Raw genomic sequence first — 26,898 nt, 5'->3', positions numbered from 1 at the left:
GGACACTAAGATGAAAAAACAAAGAAGTAACTGTAAGTAAAACAATTTCTGTTTTTAATAGTATTTGTATAAAAAAATTCATGATATAAACTGCATGCTATTTAATAAATCAAATTTGTGTGGTATGTAGTCAGGGGGATCTTAATGTGGGGGTAAGTATGAGTCTTTTCAGTAATTGTTGTATGTGATAAAGATATTAACGTAATCAGGTTTTTTTAGTTTTAAGAAATATAGGCATTATAGTGTAAAAAGGGAAGAAAGGCTGGACAAAAGCAAATTTAAGTTAATAAGCTGTAATATTGGGCTGGTGGGGTGCAGGTTGGGGTGTAAAAATGCACAGATTATATTGTGTGTAAAGCTGTAATGTTTTCTCTTATTTTTATGTAGATGACTGTCTGGATTAATCCCCATGACTTACTCTAAAAACAACTGATCTGATGTATTTTCCTTCTATTCCTCAGTGTATAAGTCTCCAGTCCAACATGGATCTGACTTTGACAACTTCCAAGCTTTGGATCTAGAGCTCAGACTCCTTCCCTTACCCATAATCCCTGTGTATAGAACAAGCTACCTCAGATCTCATTTGCTTTCATAAGCAAAAGGCTGGATCTGTGGATGCTCGGGCATGCAGTTTTTCTTTTTTTTTTCTTTTGTCAAAGAGGTGAATAGAGTTAATGTCCTCATTACTTTCTCTCCTTCAGTGTAATTATTTCTCCTGAATATTGTGTCCCTGATACTGGTCCCTTTTCTCCCCCTTTTTTTTTTTCTTCTTGTCACTCTCTCACCTTGGTGTAGGACATTTTTTTCTATTATCCTAAAACTCTGATACTTGTTATATAGAGTTATTCTTTAAAAAATATCTTTCTCTTAACTTTCATGGTGTGTTTTTATAGTGTTCTTTAGTGGTTTTTTTCCCTTTTTCTTCAGAATGGTTATAAATCTTTTAGGGTTTAAAAAACGTATAGCTTGTTGATACAAGCTCTCTAATTCAGAAGCACATGAAAAATGTGTTTACTGTTTGGGCCCGTCATGCCTGGATATCTCCTGCTCCATTTTCAAAGCCATTGGCCAAAGGGCCATTACTGACAGAAAAAGTAAATTGATACCAAAGGGTTTACTTCTACCTTCATTGGGAGATAACCACTCTTTTGTGTCTGGTAAATCCACTGCTTCTTCATCTTCTCCATCTTCCTCAAAGAAGCCATATGACAAGCAAAAGAAAAAAAACATCAAAAGACAAGGATAAAGATAAGGAAAAGGCTGAAATGTCTAGGAAGAGGTCCCCAGGCTGAACACTTTCTTTGGCTCTGGATCCATAAATCTCTAAACCATCAGAGCCAATCCATTTTTCAGATCCAATAGTTCTAGGATCCCATTCTCCACCCAGGTTTTCTCTGGATCTGATCTCTCCTGAGCTCTGCTCTCCAATTTTGCAATCCAGACAACCTTCCTCTATCTCATCCATTAGGTCAGCCAGGTCCTTCTAGGAGCCTCACTGAAGCAAACATGAACATGATTATAAGGAGACTTCTTCAGACCCAAATCTAGTTAGGGATCCCCCCATCTCCGGCCACTGACAGCTCCAGGAGAACTGTTTCTTCCCCTCATTCTCCTATATCTTCTTCTCCAATCTGACCTCTCAGATTGAAGCCCTTGGATCCAACTTTACCCCAGGGCAGATCTGTGTCAGATCCAGAAGTGCACTCTTCCTTGACTATGATGAGTTCTCTGATCTGCTTGGCTCTGACTGTGTTGGAACAGTCCAAAATTTAGAGCTGAATGGTCAGTGTTGACTCCAAAAGGGCAGGATCAGATCTGAGGTCGTCAGGTCCATTCCTTCATCTTGGAGCTTTGATGCTTGACAGTCTGGTTCTGGCTTCAGCTTCAGATCCTAGCTGAACAGTGTCATCCTCAGGGGTTTCAGATGCTAAGGTCAGGCTCCTTGGATCCATGTCAAGCTCAGCATTCAATGCTTTTGACAGAGTACTATCTCTCTCAGCCCAGAGAGAAGACTACCTCATTGAAATCAGATCCAACCCTCCCCTTAGGATTTCCCACAGTCTGGAACCTACCCTTCTTGTCCCATCGGGACAACCAATTCCCAGAAACCTTGAGCCGGTTTTCATAGAATAGACCATGTCAGCTTCCAAGTCATCCCCTAAACAACCCACAAAGGAGATACACAGGAAACTCAAGTGCAGAAGGAGGCACTTGTATTACCTTGAGCAGTCCCCTAACACCAACACTGACATTGATGAAGGAGAAGGTTACCCAAGATCTCCCTTGTGGGTGTCTCATTCAGAGAATTTCTTAAAATTCTAAGATAGAAAAGGGGATGGTTTTCCCAAATGCATTGTCCAGAGAAGTCAGTCTTCCTTGAGGTTTCTGGTTCTGGCCCATCTATGCCTTGGGTAGTTCCATTCACTAATGTCATAGCAGAACTGATCTCTAAGCAGGTGTGGATGGAGCCAGACACAGCTGAGCCTATCTATAAAAAACCTGACAAGTTTTTTATTGTTCCTAAAGATTGTCTAGATTGGAGAAAGGGTCCAGCGGTTAGACTCAGTGGTGGTCGTGGCAGCCACTAAGAAGGAATTAGTGGAGGAGAGTTCCTCTCTTCTCCCACCTAACAGGGAGTCTCATGCTTTGGACAGATTCAAGAATCATGTTTAAGCTTCATCTACTTTTTCGGTGAGAGCATTGAATTACTTGGCACATGTCACTTGTTTCCAGAGAGATTTGAATAAAGAGATCTCCAAATCTCTCATAAATATGTTGTCTGAGTTTCAGTGGAAAGCCATTAATTCACAGTTGGTTACCCTCCAGTTTTTGTTCAATGTTTTTATGCACCTTTTCTCCAGTCCCACAAAAGGTGCAGGTGCATCTAGAGCAGCTGACATAGGCATGCCCATCAGGAATCATGCATGCATGCAGCTATGTGACTTTGTGGAACATTTCTAGATGTCCTTCATAAATACCTCTTATGATGGATCAGCACTTTCTGTTCCTAAAGTAAAAGAGACTTTCTCTAGAAGTGAGAAAGATGAAAAGTCCCTTTCTGCTGTATGAATTAAATTCTCCACCCCTCTGAGGAATTTCTCCATAAACAAAAAAGGAGCTAAAAGAATACGGGTTTGCAAATCACAGGTACATCCAGCTGACACTTCCAGAGACAGAGCTCCTGTGGCAAAGGAGGGGAGCTCTTATAATGGATGTCACCTTAGAGGCAGAGATGGTCCACAAAATCAGGGCTTTAGGGGACCATTATCTGAGATGCCTTTCCAGCACTCCTGAACTGCTGCCCAACTGCTGCATTCTTGAGGAAGTTGGGGGTGCTCTTATCCCTGCATCTGAGAATCTGGGCATCCACCATTCAAGACAAATGGATGCAGAAGATCATCACTAGATGCTACTTCATTCCTTTTCACACTTCACCAACAGTTTAGACTTCCCGATGGTCCACCCCCCCAAAGAGAAGTTGCTGCTTCAGAATTAAAGAACCCCTTAGACAACCAAGCCATCCAAGAGGTCTCACCAGACCAGAGATTGGAATTTACTCAAGGTTCTTTTCGGTGCCAAAGAACAATGGGGACCTAAGGCCAATTCTGGTCCAAAGTCACTTGAACAAATTTGTAAAAAAGACCAAATTCCAGATGGTTATGGCACATTATATTCTTCCTCTGTTGAGAAAAAAATGACTGGATGTGCTTGGTAGATCTCCAGAATGCGTGCTACCACATAAAAATGGACAGATGCTCCAGAAAGTATTTTCACTTCTGGCTGGGAGCCAGTCAGTTTCAGTTCAGAGCTCTGCCTTTCAGTCTCACCACAGCACCTCTGGTGTTCACAAAATGTATGGCAGTAGTTGCAGTTCATCTCCAGCTGCAAGGGTTCTGGGTGTTCCCTTATTTAGATGTCTGGCTCATCTATGCCCCTACCATGGATTTACTCATTCAAACCAGGGGCTCCTTACTCCATTTAAGTGCAGACCTTGAATCACAGTGAACCTACAGAAATCCAGGCTTCATTCAGTTCAGTCCTTTTAGTTCATCTAAGCATTGTTGGACTCAAAACTTCAAATAGTAAACCTTCCCCTAACAAGAATAACATCACTTCACCAACAAGCTCTAGCAGTTTTGTCTCATCAGAAGCCACCAGCAAGACTGATCATTCATCTTCTGGGTTCCATGACAGCTTCCATCACACTAGTTCCCTTGTCATGATTCTATATGTAGGTGTTTCAGTGAACTCAGTGGTCAATCAGAAAACAGTCCATGTCTTTTCTTGTAAGATTTTCAGGAGACACATACAGTGGTGATTGGAATCTACACATGTATAACAAGAATGTCTGTTCATTCTGCCTCACCCAAGCCAAAGTGAGTAGGGTGGGGGTCATTAGATGGGAAAGTCAATCCAAAGTCATGGTCCCCATCAGAGGCCAGTGTGCACGTCAGTATATTAGAGATGAGAGCAATTTTCCTAGCATTGCAGGCCTTTTAGGACTCTCTCTCCTCAGATGTGATATTTTTCCAGTTGTTTGTTACATCAACAAACAGGTAGGAACCAGATCTTAACTGTTATTTCAAGAGGTCATGATAGATTGTCAGTAGGCAATATCTTCTCACCGCTTTCTAATAGCAATGCATATTCTAGGGAAATCCAGTGTTGTAATGGGCAGGTTAAGCAAGTCTATCCTTCTCCCTCATAAGTGGTTTCTCAATCTAGTGATCACAAAGCAAAGCTTTAGCCATTGAGGCTGATCTTGTTACGATGTCTTTGCATCTCCCCACAACACCAAGAGCAGCAAGTTCTTTGTTCATGTCCCTCCAGAGGAGGAGACACTCAGAGATGCTGTGACCCATAGTTGGCCCCCCCGGGACACATTTATTCCCTTCCCCTAACATGGTAGTTCCCCAAATTTCTACAGAAAGTATTAGCAAAGATGATCACAGTCATCCTCTTAGCCCCTCTGGCCTCTACAAGTATGGTTTCCCTCCCTTTGGCCTCATCTACTACACCCTCCATGGGTCCTGGGATCAGACCCTGTTCTATTCTCTCACTCGTCTGGGCCAACTCACCCAGACATTCAATTCCTCAAGCTGACAGCCTGGTTTCTCCAGTTCCTATGATGGTTAGACAATCAAGGTTTCCTCCCTCAGTTGTTCATATCCTACCTTCTTCCCAGAAACCTTCTCCATGTCAGATTTTAAAAAATCAAATGACAAAGATTCTTTGTTTGGGCATTGAAAATAACCACAACCCGTTTTCCTGTTTCAGCAATTTTGCATCTGAGAATCTGGGCATCCACCATTCAAGACAAATGGATGCAGAAGATCATCACTAGATGCTACTTCATCTTTTTCAAACCGGAGCCAGCTACTCTATGATCAAACTACAATTAGCATCCATACTGTATTTTCACATTAGTGAGAATCATACACACGTATAGAGGCTCTTACACTATCTAAAGCTTTTCTCAGAGGAAATTTTCTACTACACCATCTGCTTAAAAATCCTGTTCCAATTATTACTGTAAGCTTTAACTGCCCCTCCCTTTGAACCTACTACCAAAGTTGACCAAAAGTTCTTATCATAGAAAACCTTATTCTTGATTGCTGTTACTTCTGCCAGGAGAGTTTCTAAGCTGCTTGTGTTATCTTCAATACCTTCTTACCCATTTTTGTCACAAAGATGGAGTGTGTCTTAAAACTTATCCCTCTTTTCTTCCAAAAGTGGTTTCTGAGTCAGTCAGTCCATAAATCTGCCTGCATTCTTCACAAAGTTTTCAAATAAGCGTGCATATACTTTACACTTGCTGGATGACCACTGTCAGTTACATTTATACTTACATTGGATGAAAACCTTCAGAAAAAAAAAATGATTAGTTGGTCATTTCTTTCTCATCTACCAAGTTGGGAAAAGGAGCATCCAAAGTCACTCTCTCCTGTTGGCTGTCTCAGTGCATATTTTATGTCTGCAACAAAAAAGGTTTGTCTTTACCTTCATTTCAAAAGGTTCATTTCACTAGATCTATGGCTTTGTCTGTAGCATTCTTTTCTAGAGTGTCCATTGATGATATCTCTGTTATGGCTACCTAGTCCAAGGTTCATACATTTATTGTTCATTATAAAGTGGACATTCAGTCCACATCAAGAGCTTCCTTCAGTTCAGCTGTGCTCTGAAATATCCTTCCTTAGAACCACCCAAGTGTTATAGCAGCTGGGGACTCTGTCCCATACATTGAGGAATGGACAGAAAGACAGCATCAGATAAGAAAGTTATATACTCACCATGATAGATCTGTGCTGTCTCCTTTGATCCTTCCTCAACTACCCACCCCTTCCCACTTCCTTTTGTTTTTTATAGTGTTTCACAGTGTTATACATATATAACTCTGGCTGACTTAGCCTTGGCTCCTTGAAATTGCCTTTTTTCATTATTATACGAGTATGTTAGCTGGTTTTCTTTGTTACCTTGTTGTATTCCTGTCCCTTTTTTCCTTCTTGTGTGCAGACTTGAACTGAGGTAGCTAATTCTATATAGAGGGATTATGGGTAAGGGGAGAAACTTAAGCATCGAATCCAAAGCTTGAAAGTGACCAAATTCAGATTTGTGTCAGATCCAAAACCCATGCACTGAGGAAGGATGGAAAGAGGCAAAGCAGATCTATTGTTATGGTGAGTACATAACTTTCAATTTTCTGTAAACAAGTAGACTTGAAAAAATAAGACAAAAGGATGAATGCCAATGAGAAGTGCTAAGTTTCTTGTATATGCAGTGATATTAGATTGCAATTTTTCCTTTAGCAAACATTCAGTGGGTTACAAAATCTGCATCTGAAGGCAGTTGTACATTTGGTTCTTAAGTTTCCATGAAAATGAGCTGTTTGCAGGTGCAGGCAGTTAATCCTGAGAGTTCTCAGCATTGTTTGCATAAAGAAATGCAAAATTTATAGGTACAAGCTCAAGCAACTCAATAAAAAATAATGTTTAAAATTATTGGAAGAGAATACGAGATAGCTTCTATAGCAGCCTTAATACATCAGTGCATTTAACAGAACAGTGTATCATTGAGTTTTATTTAAAGACAGTTGTTGTTGTTGTTGTGTCTTTCGGCTTTTCCCGGTTAGGGGTCGCCACAGCGAAACTCCCATCTGCTAATGATTGGCAGTAGATTTTTACTTGCCGACTTGCCGGGCCTGACGCACAACCTTCAATGAAGGTACGTCCATTCACGCATGTCACCACACACAAGACGCTCTAACTGAGAATCGAACGGGACAATGTCTTACTGTGAGGCGACAACGCTCAGTGCACTTTTTCTTAATGCTAAAAGTTAATGTTTTATGAAAGCATACAAGCTGTTTTTCACATCTGGGAGGGGGAAAAGAAATAAGAAAAGAACAGATAGCAATCAGTGTAAGTAGGAGTACAGGCTTTAACATGCACTTTAGTATGGGTAACCTTAACTTTAGGTTAGGTAATTGCCTGTGGGTGCAGATGCTGATTTGGGGCAGTTACTCTTATCTGGAGGGTTAAACTTCATTTTTTTGAAGGTATACATAGTTTTGTGTGTTTCTTCTAAGTTAATAGGTTATGAGGGAGTTCTGAAAATGTATTTAGTTTTTTTTTGTTTGAGGGTTTTCATTACAACAAAAAGTCTTGAAAAATGTGACAAAAGTTCAAATAAAAATGACAAAAAACAACTGCATAAAAGATCAGCCTGTCAAACATTAGTGTATGTGTGTGTGTGTGTGTGTGTGTGTGTGTGTGTGTGTGTGTGTGTGTGTGTGTGTAAAACACAAAAGTTGGAAGTAAACATTCAAAACAGCTGTCATGTATAGTAGATAGAAACAATAACTTCTTATCATAATTGGTATGCTAGCCATATTATTTTTTAGTGTGAACGGATTACAGATACAGACAAAAAGGCAAGGGTATTGAATTATATTAAGAAATTCAGAGTTCAAATAGCAAGGCTGCAGGAGACTTATTGGGAAAGAAATGAGCATGTGAATTTGATAAAGAAAGGATTTCAGGGTGGACCATTCAGCAGAATATCAGGGACAAATGAGAATGGGAATAATTATATTAATTACTAGAGGAGCTCCAATACTGATAGAAGAGAAAAAAACATAATAATGGTAGATTTGTGGTAGTAAGATGCTACTGGCAAGGGAAGAGGATTATGCTGTCATAGGTTCATAGCTTCATACTAGGCTATCTGCCCTAGGGCATTTATAAGCCTAGCCAGAGTATGTTTGGCTTTCGCCACCCATTTTAAATTAATTTTGCTATGCCCTTTTTTGAGGTTAGTATACTGTGCCTCTGTCTAACAGTGACACAGAAGTGATACCCGGGGTAAACCTATATTCCTCTTGAAGAGAGTCAATGCGGGACTCTGCCTAACCTGGACTGGGATTTTATTCCAGAGTGAAGGGAGCCTCTGGTTTATGAATCTGTCCCTCCAGCATGTCCTGTTTATTTCAGTGCTGAGGTTCAAGCCTCTCGAGCGTGTAGCTCGATGTGCTTTGGACTTTTTGAGGTGCAGCATGTCCCTTAATTCCGGGTTGGACATGGCTTTATATGTCAGGCACAGGTCGCCTCTGAGCAGGCGGTATGCCACTGAGTAGAGCTGGAGTTTCTTTAACCAGGCAGCATATGGCATCTGTTTGAGCCCTTTGATCCTCTTGGAGAGGTACTTTTGGGGTCTTTCCAGTTGCTGCAGGTATTTGGTAAGGTACATCCCAAAAGGGGCATTGTACTCAATTATTGGCCTGATGAGGGATGAGTAAAGAGGCACGATGACCTCCCCTAATCTAGATGTGAATCCCTTCATGATTAGGTGGGCTATATAAAATGTTTTTCTAACCACTTTGGCCACGTGGTTGTCAAATGAGAGATTGCTATCAACTTGGATTCCCAGGTCCCTAATTACTTCTTCTGTACTTAATGGTTTACCACCTATGTGGTAATTTGTGGGCACTTTGTTTTTGCCAAAGGGGATGACTATACACTTTTTGGTGTTTAGCTTGAGGCCATGGCTCTGGCACCAGTTGTCTGTTTCTATGAGGCCCTTTTGGAGGATGCTTGTGTCGGCTGGAGAGTCGATTATGGCGCCCAGTTTGCAGTCATCTGTGAACTTGGTCAGCCACAGTCCTTCTGTGTTGGCCTGTACCTCCGAGAAATATATACCAAACAAGAGAGGTCCCAGGACTGAGCCTTGTGGGACGCCACTTGTAACTGGTTTGGAGTCTGACATGGCTCCAGCAATTCTAACCATGTGGGTTCTGTCCTTGAGCCAGTTTGCAACCCATCTAGTGACATAGGGGTTTATATTTAAGCTGGTGAGCTTATCTATAATGCCCGAGTGGGATATTGTATCGAAGGCTTTTGCGAGGTCCAGGTAGGCTGTGTGGACCACCTTCCCTTCATCCATGGCCTTGGTGACTGTTTCAAAGAAGTCGACCAGGTTTAAGAGGCAGGATCTGCCCTTAACAAAGCTGAACTGGGTAGGATCCAGTGTCTGTAGGTCCCCAATATCTTTATTTATGTGGTCCATGATGATCCTTTCCATAGCTTTGCAGACCAAGCTAGTCAGGCTTATGGGGCGATAGTTTCCAGGGTCCGTTGAGGCACCACCTTTGTGGAGAGGGACCACTGTTGCTGTACACCACTCTTTGGGTACATATCCTGTAGTAAGGCTGAGATTGAACAGTAGTTTTATGTTTGGGTTTAGCTCTTCTTGGAGTTCATGTAGGACGCAGCCTGGGACACCGTCTGGTCCCATTGATGCTGTGTTTTTTGCTTTGGAGAGGGCGGCTCTTACCTGAGCATCTGAGATGTCAGGGGGGCAGCACTCTGCTGGGATAGATATTTTCCCTTTTGGTGGGGAGGGGTGGGAGACGTTTGCACTGAACCTGTCAGCTAGGATGTTGGCAATGTCTGTGGGTTTGGTGTATTTTTTGTCATTTTGGACTAATTCTGAGCATATCTGCGAATTCCCACCCAGGTTCCTAACATAACTAAAGAAAGCATTGTGATTATCCTTAGTGTCCTGTGCAATTTTTCTCTCAAAGCTGGCCTTGGAGGATTTTATGAGGGATCGTAATTTTTTGCTAGTACTGCTCAGAGATGCCTTCCCTATTAGGGATTTTGCTCTATCATGTAGTAGCTTCCTCCTTCTGTTGTACAGTTTATTTATGGCAGGGGTCCACCAGACTGGACGCCTGCCTTTGGATGATTGGGTCTTTGTTTTGTTTGGGATAGCATGATCCATGCATTCCTGGAGATGTCCGTAGAATGCATTTATATAGGATTCTGCAGTTTGGGCTGGCCCTGGGGCCTTGAAGGATTCCACTTCAGTTTTGAGAAGTGAGAAGTTTGCTTTTGAGATGTTTTTCACTGTGGTTTTCTGGGCTGGGGATGGGGTCGGGATGTGGACATCCAGTGAGATTAATTTATGGTCTGATCTTACCAATGAGGGATATACTTCTGGTGTGGAGCATAGAGTCCCCATGTTGGTAATGATCAGGTCTAGTATATTGTCCCCTCTTGTGGGAGTGGTGACTAGTTGTTCCATAGCATTTGAGTTTATAATTTCCAGGAACCTTTGGGCTAAGGTGCTGGGGCTTGAGTAGTGCTCCCAGTCAATGTTTGGGTAGTTGAAGTCGTCCACTATAATGGTGTTCAGAGAGATCTTCATGTTCACCAATGTTTTCAGGAAAGCCGAGTGGTATTCCTGACTTTGAGAGGGTGGTTTGTAGGATGCTATAAACTGAAAAGCAGTCTTGTCCACTGTTAGTTACACATGGATGGTCTCCAATACTTCGTGCAATGCTACTAACCTGGAGGTGTGGATATCCTTGATAAATATGGAAACTCCCCCTCCTTTTGTGGTTCGGTCCGGGTTTTGGGGCCGAAAAGCATGATATGAGGTATAGCCTGGTAGTGCTGGGGTGCTCTCTGGAGCCTTGAACCAGGTTTCTGTCACTGCATAGATATCGATGTTCTCCATACTGAAGAGAGCTTTGAGTGCATGCATCTTGAGGTTAAGACTTCTGGCGTTTAGCAGCATGCGTTTAGAATGCATTTATAAAGGATTCTGTGGTCTGGGCCGTATTTTCCACAGGCCCAGGGGCTTTGAAGGATTCCACCTCAGTTTTGAGGAGTGTGAAATTTGCTTTAGAGAAGTTTTTCACTGTGGTTTTCTGGGTAGGGGGTGGGGTCGGAATGTGAATATCCAGTGAGATCAGTTTATGGTCTGATCTTACCAGTGAGGGATACACTTCTGGTCTGGAGCATAGAGTCCCCATGTTGGTGATGATCAGGTCCAGTATGTTTTCCCCTCTTGTGGGAGTGGTAACAAGTTGTTCCATAGCATTTGAGTTTATGAATTCTAGGAACCTTTGGGCTAGGGTGTTGGAGCTAGAGTAATGCTCCCAGTCTATGTTTGGGTAGTTGAAATCGCCCAATATAATGGTGTTTGGAGAGACCTTCATATTTTCCAGTGTTCTCAGGAAGGCCGAGCAGGGTTCCTGGGTTTGGGAGGGTGGTCTGTAGCTGGCTAAAAACTGGAAGGCAGTTTTACCCACTGTTAGTTGCACATGGATAGTCTCTGATGCTTCCTGCTTTGCCACCAACCTGGAGGTGTGGGTATCTTTGATGAATATCGATACTCCCCCTCCTTTTGTGGTTCGGTCCAAGTTTTGGGGCCGAAAAGCATGGTATGAGGTATAACCTGGTAGTGCTGGCGTGCTCTCGGGAGCCCTGAACCAGGTTTCTGTTACTGCACAGATATCGATGTTCTCCATGCTAAGGAGAGTTTTGAATGTGTGCATCTTGAGGTTTAGACTTCTGGCATTGAGTAGCATTAATCTTAGTTTCTTATCCCTTGTGATACCTATGTAGGTGGGTTTGTCTTTTGAGCCTTGACTAAAAAAGGCACTATGGGGATAGCAAGAGCATTTGCCAATATCTGAAAGCCCAGGGGTGACAAGTGCAAGCTGTCCCTAGCGAAGCATCGTGGCTTGTCGAGCATATCATCCCAGGCTGACAGGCATTGGATCCCCTTTGAATGACACCAGTACTTAAGCCAGTTGTTGAAATTGATCATCTTGTCTTCATATTGTGGCATAATTCTTGGAGAGGGTAAGATGCTACTCAAGATCAGGGTCATACCGGCCTGGGCTACATGCTCAGAGAGCTCCTCTATGTCTCTTTTCATGTAGTCCAGGGAGGTACATCACAGGTCATTCACACCAGCATGGACAATGACTGAGTCATATTTGTACTTGCCTTGGAGTGACCTGAGTGCTTGTGTTATGTGACGGATCCTAGCACCTGACAGGCTGCTCACCGTGACCTTCTCCTTGTTCAGCCTGGTGAGCCAGACGTCAGTGTGCCTGATGATAGAGTCACCTATTGCAAGTGTATCAGGTGTGTTGTTTAGCCTTAAGGGCTGTGACTGTTCGGCACACTGGCTTTGTGAGATATGTGTTGCACATGTTTTGTTTTGGGGTAGCGGTTGCTTGGGTGTCTGCTTTGGAGGTCTCTGCTGCTTAGGCAGATCTTTATTTAGAGCCTTCGAGTATGTTTTTGTGTGATTATGTGTTTGGTTTGCTGTCGTGGTAGGTCTATGTGAGACTGGAATTGTAGTGAGTGTGGTTTCCTTCTCCTCCTGACTGGTTATGCCAGTACTGAGTTGAGAGAGCTTAGCCTCCAGTTTGGTTATATGGTTGCATCTCTCACATGTGTTGGAATTTGTTGGGAGGAGGAGGAGAGGGTTGTCTGTGTACATGAGGCAGTTGTAACATTGCCTCAAGATTCCCAGATTCACCAGCTGGACCAGAGAGGAGATTGACAACTGACCTTTGGACATGCTAGAATAATATTGGGAATTCCTTTATAATTGAAAACAAGGACCAATGGGGAGTGAGGGTGTAGTGCTTTTAACTTTTAGTGCTGACTTATATAATTGCTTTAGTGAGCAAGTGCCAGGTAACTTAAGTGCAATGTGTTACAGGTAACTTAAATGCAAAAACGACAAACAGTAACTTTCTTTCAAGTGAAACAAGGAAATAAGTACAGTAAGCAATGCAGATATCACTAGGGATCCACAGAAGCGCTGAGAAGCCGCGTTTTATATATTTATATTCCACCAAATATTGCCATTATGGAGCTTACTAAATTTTTGCAAGAAATGTATTGTTATCCCCTTTGGGAAAAAACATGTATCCATGAATTACCATATAGGTGGCAGTACACTAAACACAGAAAGTGTGATAAGAGACTTAGGGACACAGGTGGACAGTGGTCTCACCTTCGATAACCACATCGCCACAACAGTCAGGAAATCCTTCTATGTGGCACACCTCATCACGAAGGGCTTTTCATCCTGAAAAAAGGAGGTCATTGTCCCACTGTACTCATCCCTCATTAGACCTATTATAGAATACAACGCCCCATTTGGTATGTACCTCTCAAGATATCTGCAACAAGTGGAAAGGCCTCAGAAATACCTCACTAAAAGAATCACAGGCCTAAAGCAGATGCCCTACGCTGACCGCCTTAAAAAACTCCAGCTATACTCTGTCGCATATCGTCTACTCAGAGGCGATCTCTGCTTAACATACAAGGCCATGTCAAACCCAGAGCTGTTGGACATGCTACACTTAAAGAAATCCCAATCCCTCAGAGCTACACGCTCCAGGGATCTAAACCTTGTCATCACAATAAACAAAACATGCTGGAGGGATAGGTTCCTGACCCAGAGACTCCCCAGACTCTGGAATAGATTGCCCATACATGTCAAGCAGAGTGCCTCTTTGGACCTCTTCAAGAGGAACCTTGACGTTTGGATGGGAGAAAGGAAATTCACCCCAGGGATCACGTCAGTCGCCCTGCTAGACAGGGGTCCAGGAAAGTAAATAATGTGGGAAGAAATAGCCAGGGAATTGTTATGGCTAGGCTTGTATAGGCCCTAGGGCTGATAGCCTAGTACCAACCTATGAACCTATGAACAATCAGCTTTCAGCAGGGAGTATTACTTATAGGTGGGGATTGGAATTTGACTTGCAGCACTGAATTTGTAAATGGGGACTTGGAAGGGAAAACATAACAAAAGATTTCTGAAGAAATTTATGAAAATATTTGGTATGGAATATATGAGTTCAGCAGAAGGAACTTGGATAGAATTTGCATATTATTTCCCAAGGTACAATAACTGGCCAAGACTAGACAGAAATTATATTTCACAGGAACATGTGCATTTAATCAAAAACTTCAATACATATCCAATAACAATTTCAGATCATGCATCAATAAAAACTAAGATAAAAATGCAGGGTTGTGAAGTAAAAATGAGACACCAGCACTTTCCCACTTACCCATTAAAAAAGAGAAATTTAAGGAATGGATGGTGGAAATTATTCAAGAGTTATTAGGGAAGACAGAAATTTCTTCAGAAGTTATAGCAAGTGAATGGGACAAAATTAAAATGGAGTTTAAAAGAATGAGTAGAAATAAAGGAAAAAAGATATAGTTAAGAAGTAATACGAACTATTTAGAGAGGCTGACAACGGTGAAAGTATTGCAGAATAAAGGGAATCTCACAGAAAAAGAGGGATACAATTGCAGAGTACTAATAAGAAAATAAGGGAGTATCTAGATAATATGCATGAGTTTAGGAAGAGTGCTGTTAAGCAACTGTTTCTGATAACTCCATAGCACAAAAACTTTTAGTACAACAACTTAGACAAGAGAAAGTAGAAAGGGTTGTCACCAAACCTAGGGACCCTAAAACAAGAAAAATAAGCAGAAATCCTATAGAGGTATTGGAGTTATTTTGGAAATTTTATTAAAATTTGTATAAAGCAGAGAAATAAAATCAAGAAAGAGCACAAATGGAAATATTCATGGAAGAGATGAGTATGCCAAGTTTAGAGGTACGTGAGGCTCAACAATTAGCAAAGATAGGAGATGAGATAAAATGATGTTGTATAATCAATCTTCAGGAAAGTCTCCAGGAACAGATGGTATTTATGCAGAAGTTTAGAAGTTAGGAGGGAAGAAAGTGACAAAGATATTTAAGGTTTTGTTTAACAGTATTTCAAAAGGAGGGGAAGCAACAACATCTTGGAAGAAAGGTGTAGTTGCTATAATACTTAAAGACAGTAAAGACCGCTCAGACCTAGCTTAATAAAGTTTAAAATTTAAATAAGTCATATAGACTTATTTAAATTTTAAACCATGATTACAAAGTGTTTCTGTCTGTGCTAACTAAAAGAATGGCAAAGGTGTTAATAAACTTAATAGATATAGATCAGTGTGGTTTTGTGTGTGTGTTGGGGGGGGTGCAAACAATTGACAACTTTAATAGAACAATGATGATCCAGATGGAAGCAGCAAGTAAGAAAATACAGCTGTTGTTGGTGGGTCATGATGCAGAGAAAGCATTCAACAGGGTAAGCTTGGATTTTATGAGTAGGGCAATGGAAGCATTTGCATCCCATGATACAATAAGTGGTTTGTTAGGAACATATATATGAGGGAATCAGAGGTAAGAATAAAAGGGAAATGGCTCCTTTCTGATAAATTGTGTCTGAACAGTGGAACGAGGCAGAGGTTCCCCTTCATTATTAGCTTTATATTTAGAGCCATTGACAAAGAAAAAAAAGAGATGAAGAAATTTAAGGATATAATTGGCATGGTAATCAAGAAAAGTTAGGTTTATTTGCAGATGATATTATTTTGTACCAGAAAAGTCAAGAAAATGACATTTCATTGTTGTTGAACATTTTGATACAGTTTCAAGTCTTTTTGGAATATAAAATTAATGAAGGTAAAACAAAGGCTATAGTAATAAATTATGTACACACACACATGAATTAGTTCAGCACTACCCATTATTAGACAAAACACATTTAAGAAAAAGATGGAATAAAGGATCTTGAAAGATGCAACTAAGTAAAATGGAAAGGAGCAGCAAGGGTGACACGGGAGTACTTGCAGCATTATATTATCTAAGAGCAATATGTTTGGTATGTTTGCCTGCACACCAGTAGAGGTCTATGAAGATATTAGACAGAAGCACCTGTTATGTATAAGCATTATGTTATAACGAGTTCTGTCAGTAAGAGATGAAAAGGACTAGAATGTTTAAGATACACATAACTATATAATCATCATGAATGTGCATATGATGAAACAGATGGGAAAAAAGAAGGTATGGTGTAGAAAATTAAAGGTGTCATACCTCGTTGGGTAAAATGTACCCATTTCTGTGCAGTTATAGGAAAGACCAATGAAATATAACTTGTTATACAATTACAGATATGAGCTTCATGACTCAATACTGTATATATAAAAGGGGATGCCCTAGTAAAGGCATATATGCTAGCTATAATACTGCTTACCAACTTTCAATTAAGTTTTAATGGATGTTTTAATGGAAGTAGCAGTTTCATTTGTTTTTTATCATGTGATAATTTTACTTAAATTTTTAAGCACATTTTTTGTGTTTGGAGAACAGTTCTGATGAAGTTCCACTTATGATACAGGAACAAAACTGCTCAACTGTTTTTATGGATTTATCTACAAGTAATTAAAGAGTTTTTTTTATTTATTGCTGGTTGTCTAGCTGTCCATTCCACAGCAGTTTTTCAAGTTTTGGGTTTGTTTCCCATTACTGTGTAGATTCAAGTTTGTGATGTATAATACTGTGTATATTAATAGCACTGAAATAAGCATAAGTTATCAAGATAAATGTCAATGGTAGTTGTTGAAAATAATTCGTTAACTGAAGAATGAAAAGGGATCATTTGTAAAAGGTATGGTTTATATAAAGTGTCTTCTATATATATATATATATATATATATATATATATATATATATATATATATATATATATATATATTCCAAGGAAGTCATTGTTCCACTATATTCGGCATTCATCAAACCTGTTATTGAGTACAATGCCTCCTTTGGAATGTACCTAACCAGGCATATCCAACAACTGGAATGTCCACAGAGGTTCCTCACTAAAAGAATACAGGACGTAAGTAAAATGTCCTATGCAGACCGCTTCAAGGTCCTATCCCTGTATTCTGTCTCATACAGACTTTTGAGGGGAGATTTATGCCTGGCATACAGAACGTTGTCAGACCCCAGTTTTATGGTCATTCTGCATATCCACAAAACAAACACCACCAGAATTACCCATTCTAAAGACTTAAACCTTGCCTGTGATATAAATAGGCCCTGCTGGAGAGCTAGGTATGTAGCCCGGAGACTAACACGTCTATGGAACAGGCTCCCCATCCATTTGAAGCAGAGTTCTTCCCTAATCCAATTCAATTGCAACTTGAACAATTGGATGGGAAACTGGAAATTCATCCCTGGTTTGGCACCTATGTCTCTAATGGAGACAGGTAACCTGTAAATGGTTCATCTCCCAAACCCCTGCTTAGACTTATCAAGGGTATCAGAACTTGTCAGAGATTTGGGATGCATGGCCAGGCTTAAAAAGGCCCTTGTGGTTGTTAGTCTATTAAACACCTATGAACCTATAAATGTTTTCTCTCGGTTTAATTTCTCCAAATTTTGGATTTCTAACACCATGACGGGAATGGACCCCATTCCTAAGTCAAAGTATGATTAAAGTTTGTGAAATTATTACTATTTCAGTCTTTAATGTCAGCTAGAAGTGCTCTTCGCAGCACCCACCATTTGTCCAAAATTTACTCCTTCTGCAATTCATATTAGTTACATGTATCGGTAGTATAGCTTAATTAGACTATAAATTATTTTTTATAAGACCCATTGTTTCTACCACTACTGGAAAAGGCTGCATATCCTTCTTTACATACATACAAATGTTTCAAGCACGGGCATTAAAGCCCTTCTAGCATGCCAATATGCCAAAACACTTGTTCCCATAATAAATGTCCAAGCTGTTCTTGAAAATATCTAAACTAGTACTTGCTTTAATGTAATTTGGTAGTCTTTTCCAAGCATCAGCTACTCTGTCAGAGAACCAATTAATACACTTCTCATTCCTACAGAATCTTCTACATAGGTTATCTGACGATTCTCTAGTACTTTTTGATAACCCCAAACATTCCCAGAGGTAGTTGTCCCTAAATGCCTTATATACCTGAATAAAATCTCCTCTTAAATATCTGTAAGAGACACTGTACAAGTTCAGATATTTTAGTCTTTCATAATAACTTAGATTTTCACATCCATGGATGCCCTTAGTATATTTCCACTGTACTCTTTCCAGTTTATTCATGCTTGTTTTCCTATAGGGTTTCCATATTGTTATTCCATACTCAAGTTTGGGTCTAATGTAACTAACAAACAATGACTTCATTATGTTTGATTTCATAGACTTTATAAATCTTTTTATACAACCTATAGTTCCATAACTGTCATTAGCCAATTGGTTGATATGATTAGAAAAACTCATAGCTGAATCTACTCATATACCCAGGTCCTTAAATGAGTCTACAGTTTCAATCACTGTGTGCTGTATTAAATATTCTCCTTTCAGTTTATGTCTCCCAAATCTCATATGCTTAGTTTTTGATGTATTTATCAACATATTATTCTCCTGTGCCCAAATGGTCAATTCAATCAAATTATTTTGCAGACATGGCTTATCTGTAACACTTGTAATCAGTTTACCCAATTTCAGGTCATCGGCATATAGACTGTAGAACACCTCAGATGAAAAAGTAAGGTCTGAAAGATACAATCTAAATAAGTAAGGGCCTAGTACAGAGCCTGTGGGACACCTTGACTGTAACCAAGGATTTCACCTGTCCAGTTGGTGTGCGATACTTGCCATGTCCTATTTGTAAGCCATGCAGCTATCCATCTTATCAACAGTACATCAATACCCAGTTGTACTACTTCATTGATCAGTGTTTTGTGCATGACCATGTCAAATGCTGAAGTTAAATCTATATAAATCACATCACAGCACAATTTTTCATTCATAGCTGTTATTAAATTGTTATAGAACATCATGTTACAGGTGGTACTAGATCTATTTTCAACATATGCATGCTGATATATGGTTTCAAGTCACAACCTATCTAGTTCTGACAATAACTTATCCAGTATTACCTTCACCATTATTTTTCCACAACATGAAAGTAGACTTAAGGGTATATATGATTTTGGGTTTGTCCTACTCCCCTTTCCCTTAAAGACAGGTTTAATAAGTGCATGTCTCCAATCTTGAGGAATCTCCCCATATTTATACGACCTAGTGAATAATAGATGTAATGGCAGTGTAAGTTCTTGCTTAAGTGTTCTCAAATCATTGTTACTTATTCCGTCTCCTCCCTGCGCTTTGTTTGGATCCAGTTTGCACAGTTCTTTTTCAGTATAATCTAATTTGATTCCAGTTTCTGGAGTTACCTGGATGTCACTAGGACAATTTACCACCCCTTTTGTGGAGCCAAACTGTTTTGCATAAGATTTTGTAAATATATCTATAATCTGTTTTGTCTGAGAATAAATTTTAGAATCTGCACACAGTTTATCAGTTTGTGTATCTTTACTCCTTCTACATCTTATGTATCTATAAAAAGGTTTCCTATTATACTCAATATCTTTATATACATTTTCTTCAAATGTTTCTTAATCTTGTCTCATATATGCTTAATCTGTTTGTCCAGCTCATTTATTTCAGTTTTCAAAGTTGTAGTTTGACCTCTCTTCCATTTCTTTTTTTTTTTTGTCTCTCACCTTAATCAGGTATCTTGTTCTTAGGGAAATATACCCCCCTGATGTTACGTGCCTAGATCCTGATGTTAAACATTTTTTTGACTTTTTGCACTCAAACAATTTCTCTTTCAAAACTTTCCACATTCCATCTGCAATTTTTCCACTGAACACCTCACTTCAGTTAGTTTTATATAGCAACTTTTTTGCTTCCCTATAATCTGTAATTAACCTTCTGTGCATTGGCTTAGATTTCAGTTTGGCAGAATTATCTAGCAACAAATTAACCTTTATGACCCCATGTGATCACTGCACATCAATGGTGGTAAAACTTGACTTGAAGTTACAGTAATTTCTTTAGGAACACAAACAATATCTAGTATATTCCATCCCCTGGTAGGTTTTTTTACAATCTGAAGCATTTGTTGTTCCTGAATATACTCTGTGAATAATTTCTTTATTGACGTTGTTGAATCAATATTATTCCAGTCTGTTTCTGGTAAATTTAAGTCCCCAGCTAATATTATTCTTCCCTCCTGTGTTTCATGTAAGAAATGTATGAATTCCTCTAGGACATCTGCACTTGACTTTGGTGGTCTGTACACTCCAACAATTGTTACATGTTCCAGGGTTGTCTTTATTGTCACAGTTACTCAGTCTATAGTATTGGTATTATCATTGAACATGTAATAATCACAAGTCTCATAGCTATCTTTAATGCCTATCATAACACCTCCACTGATTTTTTGTTAGAATGTCTGTTACATTAAAAATATTTATACCCTGACAGAACTGGTTTCCAGTCATTGTTCTTGAACCATGTTTCACAAACTATAACAACATCAATCCTGTGGGAACATAACAAATTTTCCAAAAAATATTTTCATTCACAGTGACCTGACTATCCTTTGTATAGGTGATTTGTAAAAAGTATGTCCTAACACCGGTACAAGCTATACTATCTAGGAGGGCTGTCAGTTCCCGACTAACAGTCAGAGAATCTTTGTTGGTGACATCAACAGATCCATACTTCCTTACATTAAGGCGTTCCAAGGCTTGTTTCACATCTTCTATTTTTGCTCCTGGTAAGCATAGTACTACTCGATGTTCATTATCATCTCTGCAAATATATGTATCAGTTCCTCTAATAACTGAATCTCCAATTACAAGAATATCTTTGCTGACCATCTCTGAAGAATCTTCAGCTTTTAATACAGTCATTTCAGCTCTATCAGTTGTTACGAAGGATAGATCTTCATCACTATTAGTCTTATTAATTCCACTGTTTTCATTGTATATTTAATTCTCATCTATCTGGCACTGTAAATCCACAGCTTGAGCCATGTAGTCAACATCTGTCTTTCGCTTCTTTTTTCTTACAGTAATGTTCTTCAATCCTTCCATGTTCAGTTTTGATTTCTTCCTTTTCACCTGCCCCTTGCCTCTTTTTTCTACCTTTTCCATTGGAAAAGTGATGCCTTTTTTTGCAGACTGAGGTTTTCCACAATTCCATAGTTCCCAGGGGCCTCATCATCTTTCATAGGAGTTAAATGTTCTCTGCAGAAAATAGATGCATCATTTCCTAAATGTGTTCTATTTGTTCTATGCCTAAATGTGTTCTGTTTGTTCATAGGTTCATAGGTTCATACTAGGCTATCTGCCCTGGGACATTTATAAGCCTAGCCCGATTGTGTTTGGCTTATGCCACCCCTTGATTTGAGTATACTGTGCCCTTTTTAAACTTTAGTTTACTGTGCCTCTGTCTAATAGTGACACGGAAGTAATCCCCGGGACAAACCTATGATCCCCCATCCACTCATCAAGATTCTTCTTGAAGAGAGTCAGTGAGGTGCTCTGTCTAACATGAATTGGAATTCTATTCCAGAGCGAAGGGAGCCTCTGGGTTATGAATGTCCCTCCAGCATGTTCTATTTATTTCTGTGCTGAGGTTCAAATCCCTCGAGCGCGTGGCTCTAAGGGATTTAGATTTACTGAGGTGGAGTATGTCCATTAATTCTGGGTTGGACATAGCTTTATATGTCAGGCATAGATCGCCTCGAAGTAGGTGGTATGCAACTGAGTAGAGCTGGAGTTTTTTTAACCAAGCAGCATATGGCATCTGTTTAAGTCCCTTGATCCTCCTGGTGAGGTACTTTTGGGGTCTTTCTAATTGCTGCAGGTGTCGGGTAAGGTACATCCCAAAGGGGGCATTGTATTCTATGATGGGCCTGATGAGGGATGAATAAAGGGGCACGATTACCTCTCTTGATCTAGATGTGAATCCTTTCATGATGAGGTGGGCTATGTAAAAGGTCTTTCTAACCACTTTGGCAATGTGGTTGTCAAATGAGAGATTGCTATCAACTTGGGTCCCCAGATCCCTAATTACTTTCTCTGTACTTAATGGGTTACCACCTATGTGGTAATTTGTGGGCACATTGTTTTTGGCAAAGGGTATGACTATACACTTTTTGGCATTTAGCTTTAGACTATGGCTATGGCACCAGTTATCCGTCTCTGCGAGAACTTTTTGAAGGATGTTTGTGTCAGCTGGAGAGTCGATTATGGCGCCCAGTTTGCAGTCATCTGCGAACTTGGTGAGACATAGTCCTCCCACGTTGGCCTGTACCTCAGAAAAGTAAATACCGAACAAGAGAGGTCCCAGGACAGAACCTTGTGGGACTCCACTTGTGACCAGTTTCGAGTCTGACATGGCTCCAGCAACTCTGACTCTGTGGGTTCTGTCTTTGAGCCAGTTTGTGACCTAGGGGTTTATATTTAGGCTGGATAGCTTATCTATGATGCTCGAGTGGGGTATTGTGTCAAATGCCTTTGCAAGGTCCAGATAGGCTGTGTGGACTACCTTCCCTTCATCTATGGCCTTGGTGACTGTTTCGAAGAAGTCGACCAGGTTCAAAAGGTAGGATCTGCCCTTGACGAAGCCAAATTGGGTAGGATCTAGTGTCTGTAGGTCCCCAACGTCTTTGTTTATGAGTTCCATGATGATCCTCTCCATAGCCTTACATACTAGGCTAGTCAGGCTTATGGGGCGATAGTTTCCAGGGTCCGCAGAGGGGCCACCTTTGTGGAGTGGGACCACTGTTGCTGCATGCCATTCTTTGGGCACATATCCTGTAGTGAGGCTGAGGTTGTATAGCAGTTTTACTTGAAGGATTAGTTCTTCTTGGAGGTCATGTAGGACGCAACCCGGGACGCCATCTGGTCCCATGGAAGCAGTGTTTTTTGCTTTGGAGAGGGCGGCCTTCACCTGAGCATCAGAGATGTTTGGGTGGCTGCACTCTGCCGGGATAGATACTTGCTCTTTTGAGGGGAGGGGGTGGAGAAGTTTGCACTGAACCTGTCTGCCAGGATATTGGTGATGTCTGTGGGTTCAGTGTATTTTTTGTCATTTAGAATCAACTCAGAACAAGTCTGGGAGTTGCATCCCAGGTTCCTAACATAACTGAAAAAAGCCTTATGATTGTCTTTAGTGTCCTGTGCAATTTTTCTCTCGAAGCTGGCCTTGGAGGATTTTATGAGGGATCATAATTTTTTGCTAGTACTGATCAGATATGCCTTCCCTTTTAGGGATTCTGCTCTATCATGTAGTAGCTTCCTCCTTCTGTTGTACAGTTTATTTATGGCTGGGGTCTACCAGACTGGACGCCTGCCTTTGGATGATTGGGTCTTGATTTTGTTTGGGATAGCAAGATCCATGCATTCCTGGAGATGTCCGTAGAATGCGTTTATATAGGATTCTGCAGTTTTGGGCTGTAGTTTCCACTGGCCCTGGGGCCTTGAAGGATTCCACTTCGGTTTTGAGAAGTGTGAAGTTCGCTTTTGAGAAGTTTTTCACTGTGGTTTTCTGGGCTGGGGTGGGGTCGGGATGTGGATATCCAGTGAAATTAATTTATGGTCTGATCTTACCAATGAGGGATATACTTCTGGTATGGAGCATAGAGTCCCCATGTTGGTAATGATCAGGTCTAGTATGTTTTCCCCACTTGTGGGAGTGGTGACTAGTTGTTCCATAGCATTTGAGTTTATAAATTCCAGGAATCTTTGGGCTAAGGTGCTGGGGCTTGAGTAATGCTCCCAGTCTATGTTTGGGTAGTTGAAGTCGCCCGATATAATGGTGTTCGGAGAGATCTTCATGTTCTCCAATGTTTTCAGGAAAGCCGAGTGGGATTCCTGACTTTGAGAGGGTGGTCTGTAGGATGCTATAAACTGAAAAGCAGTCTTGCCCAATGTCAGTTGCACATGGATGGTCTCCGATACATCCTGCAATGCCACTAACCTGGAGGTGTGGATATCCTTGATAAATATGGAAACTCCCCCTTCTTTTGTGGTTCGGTCCGAGTTTTGGGGCCAAAAAGCATGATATGAGGTATAACCTGGTAGTGCTGGGGTGCTCTCTGGAGCCTTGAACCAGGTTTCTGTCGCTGCACAGATATCGATGTTCTCCATACTGAGGAGAGCTTCGCGTGCATGCATCTTGAGGTTAAGACTTCTGGCGTTTAGCAGCATTACCCTTAGTTTCTTGTTCCTTGTGCTGTCTATGGAGGTGGGTTTGACTTTTGAGCCTTGCCTAAAAAAGGCAGTATGGGGGTGGCAAGAGCCTTTGTCAATATCCGAAAGCCCAGGGGTGACAGGTGCAAGCCGTCCCTAGCGAAGCAATGTGGCTTGTCGAGCATGTCATCCCAGGCTGACAGACACTGGATCCCCTTTGAATGACACCAAAATTTTAGCCAATTGTTAAAATCGATCATTTTGTCTTTATACTGCGGCATCATTCTAGGCGTGGGTAAGATGCTGCTCAAGGTCAGGGTCATACCGGCCTGGGCTACATGATCAGAGAGCTCCTCTATGTCTCTTTTCATGTAGTCGAGGGAGGTACATCTCAGGTCATTCACGCCAGCATGTACAATGACTGAGTCATATTTGTATTTGCTTTGGAGTGACCTGAGTGCTTGCGTTATGTTGCGGATCCTAGCGCCCGACAGGCAGCTCACTGTGACCTTCTCTTTATTCAGCCTGTTCTACGCCTAACATTATTTAGTTCATCAGTCCAGTCATTAATATATTAAACAACAGTTCTCCAAGCCATGCCAATTGCACACGTGCAATCATCATCATTAAGTCGAGATTTGCTTCTAACAATGGTAAGCAAATCATCCAACTTTTGACACGAGGAACAAAGATCACCAGTGTTATCAGCTGTGACCTTTAAATATGCATAGCATTTATTACACTGTACAAGATACTTGTGCATTAGCAAATCGTTAATTGCATACTCATTTAAGGAATCCTTATTCAGCTTTAATTGAATAAAATATTGCAAAGGAAAAAAATACACAAAGTAGCAAAGAATTCAAAGAAAATTAAATCAAGTTCTATGACAAAAATTATACCAGCAATATACAACTAAATAATAAAATACAATAAAGTTGTTCTGACCATACAAGTTCTACCAGCCAGACAGAAGTTGTAATTTCTTTACGTCGCACGTGAAGTGCAGTAGCTTCTGCTCACTATAACTCGTAGTTGCACCTCCTTTTAACAGTAAAAATAAATAAAACTTCTCTTACCAGTCAACTCTACAACAAATCACAAACCAAGACAGGATTGTTTTAATATGCTCAGAAGTTTCCTTTCTGCAGTCTATGTAAATTTATAGCTGTCTAAGCCCCTTGTGGTGGCTAGAGCTTGCCTGTCCAAAACCTATCTCTTTCTCACAACCAAAACATAAACTAAAGGTAAAACAACTAAATATAAATCAAAGTAAAGCTTGTTAATAAGCAGTTTCTTCCTACCTACAAACAGTTAAAAATAGTGATAACAAATGCAATATAAATTCAAATAAAACTTCTCTTACAAGTTAACTCCACAACAAATCACAAACCAAGACAGGATTGTTTTGATATGCTCTTTCGCAGTACCCTCAATGTCCTTCAAGAATGCAACTGCAGTCATAACATATGGGTTGTCCTGCCTCAGGCAGCCCTCGGTCGGCCGAATTCCAAAGTCTGGGTCCGGCGTCGGCTGGTGTCGCCTCCTCTCCGACGTCACAACGGCTGGAGTATAAAGGCATCGGCCGACGCCATCTTCTTCAGTCTTTCTTGCCGGGCGGTCCCCGAAGCAGAAGCAGTTCGCAAGTGCCGGTCGGTCAGCTCCTGTGTTTTCAGTACCAAAGTCATCTAAAAGCTAAGTACCCCATTGGGGAACATTTTTTCTTGCCTCAGCCGATGTCAGAACAAATTGAGAAAGTTAATAATTGTTTGTCTTGTGGTAAACAAATACCTCATAAGGATTTCTATTCCCACTGTCTTCCTTGCCTGGGCCCAGACCACGACGTCTCGGCCTGCGCTGCCTGTGCTTGCTTTAATAAGCGCACTCTCAGGCGCCGGGCAGAATTTGCTGAAGACTTTTTTAGCGAATCCTTTGCGTATATCATGCAGTCGGATCTACCGACAGCCCAATCTTCCAAAAAACGGAAGGACCGGGACCGGCATCCTTGGCCCACGTCCTCTACCGATACTACTCCTAGACCATCTGCTAGTGCTTCGGTCCCTGCAGAAGCGGTTATTCAACCGCTCCAGGCCGACGACACATCGTTATCTCGTCCTTCGGTCCCAGAGACCTCTCCGGTGCCGGTTGTTGATTTTCCTCCGGAAACCGAAGTTCACGATTTACCCGACACCATTCCGGTGGACAAGGTCACTCCTGCACGTGGGGCTGCTAGGCCTCCTGTATCTATGTCCATCAAGGCCTTAAGGCTGCCAGCCAGGCCAAGGCCCATCCTAAAACTGCTGTCCACGCCCCCTCCTCTGATAAACAGATAATGTCTCTTGCTGCAGACCTTATTTCTCTTATCAGGGGGTCTCAGCCTCACCCAGACAGAGGTTCTCAGCCTCCTGCAGAGAAAAGGCCTAGAACTGAGCACACTGAAAATCTTTCTTCCGATGAGGCCTCTGGGGATTCTGAGCATTCAGATATTCAAGAAGAATCCTTCCAGGCCTATGAGGACTCTGATGCTGAGGAATCTATTCCCTCTGCCTCTCCTCCAGAGGATTTCTCGTTTGGTGAAGTCCTGCATTCAATGAGGGAGCATTTCCAATGGCAGGGTCAGGAATTCTCTGACTCCAGGAAAAGGCTACGTACCTT

Source organism: Protopterus annectens, chromosome 8.part0 (genome assembly GCF_019279795.1).
Source record: "Protopterus annectens isolate FY-2018-M chromosome 8.part0, PAN1.0, whole genome shotgun sequence".
Lineage (NCBI taxonomy): Eukaryota > Metazoa > Chordata > Ceratodontiformes > Protopteridae > Protopterus > Protopterus annectens.
The sequence above is the reverse complement of the archived record's forward strand: the minus strand, read 5'-3'. Positions refer to the sequence as shown.